The 6,550-nt window shown below is 50.6% G+C and overlaps 1 protein-coding gene across 1 annotated transcript in view; it reads right to left on the reverse strand.

The window, feature by feature from the left end:
• EBF3 (EBF transcription factor 3) overlaps positions 1–6,550 on the reverse strand; it is a 132,295-nt gene that overhangs the window by 22,188 nt on the left and 103,557 nt on the right. The window lies entirely within an intron of this gene.

A 6,550-nucleotide genomic window follows, 5' to 3' on the forward strand; every position in this document is an offset into this window, starting at 1 on the left:
AGTCACTCCATATGCTCATTAAGAGCCTTCGGAACTTCTCCGTTTTTAGTGTCGCACGCAGCCCACATCCCTGACTAATGGCCTCCCATCTTGCTGCTGTTTCACTTAAACACCATCTCGAGAGAAGAAAGTTAGATGTTACTCAGTTTGCATTGTCTGCAACAGCAAAGAAAGGGTCAGTGGCACACCGCTCAGCGGAAGCAGCCAGGCTGAGATGTCTCCCGACCGTGTGACGTCAGGGCCTCCTGGAGACGGGAGAGCCGTGGAGGCCATGAAACCACTGGTGGCTGGCAGGGCCTTGGGGGCAAGGGCGACGGCTGGATAGGTGGAGCACAGGGCATGTTTAGGGCAGTGAAACTATTCTGTATGATGCTGTAACAATGGTGGACATATTACTATTTGTCAAAACCCACAAGTGTGTATAGCACAGAGCGGGAACCCTGATGTAAGCTACCACTTTAGTTAATAACAAAGTATGGCCACTGACTCATCAATTGTAACAAACACACCACATGAATGCAAGATGTTAAGAACAGCAGAGAAGCGTGCAGGCGGAGAGAAGGGGTTAGGGAACTCTCTGTACTTTTCGTATGATTGTTCTGTAAACCTAAGCTGCCCTGAAAAAAGGCTATTAATTTTTTTAAAGGCTTAACTGATTCAAATTATAATTGTGATTGTAAATTATATATATTATTTAAATACTTTTTCTTGGGCTATGCGTCTGTGCTCCAGGCCCCAGTCTAGAGCTCGGGGTTGGACAGGTCCAGAAACCTCCATAAATAAAGGTTTGGAAGGAAAGCGTCTGCGCCGTGCTGGCTCGAGTGGTCCACGCCAGGGCGAAGTGCTCTTGTTATCAATTTCCAGCTTTGGCTGTTAGCGCTTGGCCGTACGTCCAGGCAAACGGATTTGGTGGGAGGAGGCCTGGCACCAATGGCTGCTGTGAGCCAAAAAGGAAAAAAAAAACACAGTCATGTTGGGTTGACTTTACAACTCTGTGGCCACGGTGGGCTCTGCTCCAGCTCCTGTTTGGCGTTGGAACAGCCACACCCGGCCGCTGGAAGTCCTGCGGGGTGCTCATGCGGCTGCTTCCCTGGGTCTTCCTTGTCCAGCCTGCTGGGGTTCTTGCTGGAGCGGTTTGTTTCATTTTATTTTTACACGTTATGATCACTGCTTATCCTGAACTTTGTTTGATCACATTCATTTTGTTGCGCTTTAAAACTGTCATTAGTTCCTTTTTTTTTTTTTTTAGTTTTTATTGTGGTAGATATATACGTATATCTATGTATATAAGGAGCCCTGGTGGCACAGTGGTTAAGAACTATGGCTGTGAACCAAAAGGTCAGCAGTTTGAATCCACCAGCTGCTCCTCAGAAACCCTCAGGGGCAGTTCTACTCTGTCGCATAGGGTCGCTATGACTCCGAATTGACTCGACGGCAACAGGTAACAGCATGCATACATATCTAATATAACAAAAAAAATTGCGATTTTAACCATTTTTTACGTCTTCCACTTCAGCGGCATAAATTACAGTCACCGCGTCCTGGAACCATCACCAGCATCTATTTCCCAAAGTTTTTCATCACCCCAAACAGACCCCCTCCTGCCAGCCCCTGGGAGCCTCTCATCTCCTTTCTGTCTCTCTGCATTTGCCTCCTCTAGGCATCTCACATCAGTGGGGCCATACGGCGTTCGCCTTTCCTGTCTGGCTTCTTCCCTCAGCATGATGTTTTCCAAGATTTGTCCATGTCATAGTGTGTATCGGGACTGCGTTTCTCCTCACGGCTGAGTAATATTCCACTGTACGGATGGATCGCATTTTGTTTATCCATTCAGCTATTGATGGCACCTGGGTTGTCTCATGAGTCCATTTTAACACCTCCCAAATCCCACACCACCTCCCTGTACCCCTCCAAGTTGTTCTCAAGTGTGTGACTTGGCATCGTTGCCCATCAGAAACGCAAAATAAAAATCCCAGATTTGGTGCTTTCCTGTCCCGCTGATTCTCTCCTTCCAGCCGCGGCAAAGGTGGGAAGTGGGGCGCAGGACCCTGCCTACGCTGGGGACTTAGCAGAACGAGGCCAGGACGGCTCCAGCTCCCACCCTGCAGCGGTTATGAAGTGAAACCCAGATGACCCTTTTGTCCGTTTGGGAAGACGGATGGCCGTCCCCTCACTGCTCTGTTTTGCCAGGCTTGGTGCAGCGGAGCCGACACCTTCACCTTAGCGAGCAAACTTTGTGATTTATCAGCCCGGCCCTTCTCCTGGGTCCGAGCGGACGGAGAACGCAGCCAGTCGGGATGCGGGGGGTAGACTTTGGTCACTGCCACTTGGAGAAAAAATAAAGCCCTCTCTGATGACAGACAAATGTGTCTTGTTAGCAACAGCCCAAAAGCGCTTGACTTGTACTAATAACAAAAAGGCCATGCTGGTCACCGCGGGTCTAAAGACGAAGCACCCTGTCACCAGCCTGGTCGGGAAATTAGCAAATAATGTTCTTTTCCTTGATAAATGGGTGACAGTTCCTTCTCACCAATCATTTTTAACATTTTGATGCATGTCTATGATCCCACTGGAGGAACAGAAAAGTTTACTGGCCCTCAATTTTCAGATGATGAATGGAACTCTCTAAATGTGCGATTTCTGTATGAGGTATAGTTCATTTTAAGCAATTCCAGTAAATGGGTGTCACTGATGAGGACAAATAGTCTACTTGTGCAATAGCACAAACGGTGTGTCTCATTCTCCTGGCCTCCTCTGAGACAGGAAGGAGCAGGAACAGCAATGACCTGGAGCCCTCGAGGTGCCACTCTGTAAAAAGGCACCTCACCAGAGCTGCCCCTCCAACCAACATTCAGCATGTGGGCAGACTAACTGGCGGTTATTTGGCTTAACGTTGCCCCCAACAGGGAGCTGGGACAGGGTGAGCACCCCCTCCTCTCAGTCTCTCCCCAAGGGGCATCAAAGATCCTGCAAACGATCCCGAAGACAGCCAGTCATTTCCGCTCCCAGGCAGTGGGGACAGGCATGTGTCTGCACCATCCCACCCACGGGGAAAAAAATCAAGGATGCTGAGACTTCCTCTTGGCTCACTTACTTTAGCCACATCATCAGGAACGAACAGTCGCTAGCTGGTAAAGCAGTGGGTCAGCGAAAACGGGGGAAACCCTTCATAAGATGGATTGACGCAACAGCCCAAACAATGGACGCAAGCCCACCAGCCACCGTGAAGGTGGTGCAGGACCAGGCAATGTGCTGCTCTGTGATACACAAGGTCGCCATGAGGCAGAGCCGACTCATCGCCACTAACAACACACAGTGATACTCGAACAAAGACAAGAGTTAAACAAATGGGGCTGGATTGGAGGAGAAACGGTCTCGTTCCAGATGTCTGAATCACCTCCCAAGCATCAGATTCTGGATGTGTCTAGAGGTGGCTGGAGTTGAAAGCACAGGCCCCAAGCTATTCTTCCTTGAACTAACTTGATCTAAAAGCAAAGGTGTTGGTCCCCCAGGGGATCGTTGGGGACAATGGTGAGGCATGGACTTCCAGGGACAGCCTCGAACTGGCAAATCGGGACCAGGGAAAACCAGCGTGGCTACAGGAGCGCCCAAGGGTGGAGAGGAGCGGACGGGCCACAGCTGGGCGGCAGGCCGGGACCGGCAAGCGGGGGCACCCAGAAGCAACAGGCCGGACTGGCTGAAAGCATCCCCAAACTACAGCACCCGTGATTAAAGTGCTGGTCTCTGCACCGTGTCCACACTGGTGGTTAAAAATTTATAATGGAAATAATCAGGTGGTTTCCATTTAAGGGCGGCATTAGCATTGAGTTTAGCGTGGTAAAAATAGTATGATTTGTGGGAGGCAATTAAGAACCAATTGCTCTGTGGATACAAGTAATTTGTTTGAAGAGCGCCGGCCTGGGAGACAGCTCGTTGGGGCTGCCTGTGGTCGAAGGGCGCTATCGACCCCACAGTGTGTCATGGTGCTGTTGGCAGCATCACATCTGAATGCACACAAAAGATCCTTAAAACACTCCGGGAGCATGAACACCTCGCACAGAGTGGGGTGACTGGGGGTTCACGGTGGAAGCCCACCAAGAGACGTGGCGGATCCAGCGAGGAAACGCTCAGCCTGTGGGGGCCAGGATGGCACCCAAAGACAAGGGGCCACCACCCCATGACCTGTCGCCAGTTTTCAGGCACAACCTGACTTTAAAAAAAAAAAAGCAACATAAATACTGTATCAGAAAGAACACAAACTGTTAGCAATTACTGGTTGCGTAATGATTTCATAAGCCTGAAACTGAATGCACGTCTTTGTGCAGAAAATAATCCTTTTTATGTCCCTGTCTCGTAAACGCACTGCAGGACTGGGAATAGTTCATGCCTTCGGTGGTCGAGAGCTCTGGGGTCCACGCCGGATGTGTTTACTATTGACTGCCAATATCTCGTTTAGTGACTGGGTTCGGTCTGTCAAAGACGACATGCTGACTCTCGGTAATTTGTGATAATTTCTTTAATTGAGCAAAAGAAATCTCTGAAATGAGGGTGGGTCAACCAAACATTCAGGGGACAGAGGTCACTGCTAAACGCGCCCTTCGAGTTAGGCCGTGGGGTTTCCTGGATCTGGCTTGGAAGGGAAGCCACCGTTTAGCAGCCTCGATGCTTTTGTTTAATAAGAAACTATTAAGCAAAAGGGACACTTTAAGACAACAGTCACCCAAGTGTTGGTGGAATATTGTTTCACACTTGCAAACGTGTTTGTAAAGTGGTCTTCCCCAAAACATAATTTCAATTAGAAGCATACAAATGCCAATTTGTCTTGATCAAATCCCACTGTAATGCTTACATTCTAATTAAAAAATAATTTCTTGTACTACTCGTAACAATTTGATGTGTTTCTACTGGCGGAATTATACACGTGGAGTTGTTCACTTCCCCTCGACCCCAAGTTTCTCAGGTAGGACATTCAGGCAAGGTTTTAATTATTATTAAACAAGCAAATGATACACTATTAGACAAATATTAAAACAAGCATTGCACTCCATTATTAATTTGCACTATTCGCTTTTAAATGCAGCAAATATCTCATTAATTTAATTTTAGGTGCCTACCAGTTTATATTGCATTTTACAGTCTAGAAGGCAATTTACTATTAACTGGCAATTACATACAGAGTGACTGTTAATTCTGCTCCTAAGTGCTAGCTGCTTGAAAATTGTTCCCTCTCTCTAATTTTTGACCTTCTTACAACAGGGGTGAGGTACATGGGGAATACAAAGGACTAGTATGGAAGTGCCGGACATGTCATTTGTGACTCATTCTTTTAATTCACCGTGCTAATCAACTGAGCTGCTCCTGCCTCCCAAGGTAATTGCATCTTTGAAGCAGTTGGAAGCAGCAGCAAAAAGACCTGGATGGATGGGGCCTGGCCTGCCTTCCCTGCCCACTCCGGCTTGACGAATGGGGTCTGAGCCTGCAAAACCTGGTATTTTTCAGATCACTGTAAACAGATCATTGCCTCGTTTTTGCAAAGTCGCCCCAGCCCCTTCCCCCCCGCCCCCCGCCGTGGGCTGGCGGGCGAGGGGGGGTGCTGGGCGGCCCCCTTCTCTGCCAGGGGGTTCATTATCCCGCGCGGCCTGGCCGCCCCTCGGCCGGCCTCACGCAGGGAAGGTTAACTGTGAGGGTGTCCCAGCAGCCTCCGGGCCTGGGGGACGTGATGGGAAGCAGACGCCTAGGGGACGGGGCCTCCCTCCCCGCGGGGCTGCCGTCCGTGCTGGGACACGCAGGGGGCGGGCTCGGCTTTCAGCAGTGATTATCTCATTGTCCCCATCAATTCCAGGGCCATGCAAATCAGACAGGAGCTTCCAGGTCAGACAGGTTATGACCTCACCTTTCCTCTGCTCCCTGCCAGGGAGAGCCGGATCCCTTACAGCGCGTTTGAAATGTATATTCCTGGTAATGAGTGGGGTGGGGGCTGCACTCAGAGCTTGTTGAATAGCAGCATTGAGAGGGCCAGGGCCTGGGCACCTCCTGGCGGGGGCAGTCTCCAAAGCCTGAGCAGCCAGGACCTGAGCAGGGGCCCGAGCAGCCCAGTCCTCAGTGGGGACACCATGGCCACGGGTTTGGACAAGCCAGGTGGGTCTGAAGTAACTCAGGAACAAGCTACTTCCCCAAAACAGGGAGAGGGAACGGGCAGAGGCCTGGGGATCAGGGACGGATGACTGTACTGCCCCCCAACAGAGAGCAGGGTCTGGGTCATGTTGGGGGCGGGAAGGCGGCCGATTGCAGGGCCTCCGCCACGCGGCACTGGCCCCTCCCACATGGCACTGGCCCCTCCCACGTGGCTCCGCCTACTAACACGCCTGCCCCCACGAGCCTGTTTACAAACGCTCAGCCCAGGCCCTCATGTCCCGGGGCTGGGCCAGAATCCTCCCCCGTCAGCAGGCGGAGGAAGGAAGGCAGAGGACGGGGACTTTCTGCTTTCACACTTCTCTAAAAAGAGAAAAATGTGCCACTCGTAACAACAGCCACGCCAATCCCCCTTCCC

The sequence above is a fragment of the Trichechus manatus genome, unplaced genomic scaffold (assembly GCF_000243295.1).
Source record: "Trichechus manatus latirostris isolate Lorelei unplaced genomic scaffold, TriManLat1.0 scaffold00031, whole genome shotgun sequence".
NCBI lineage: Eukaryota > Metazoa > Chordata > Mammalia > Sirenia > Trichechidae > Trichechus > Trichechus manatus.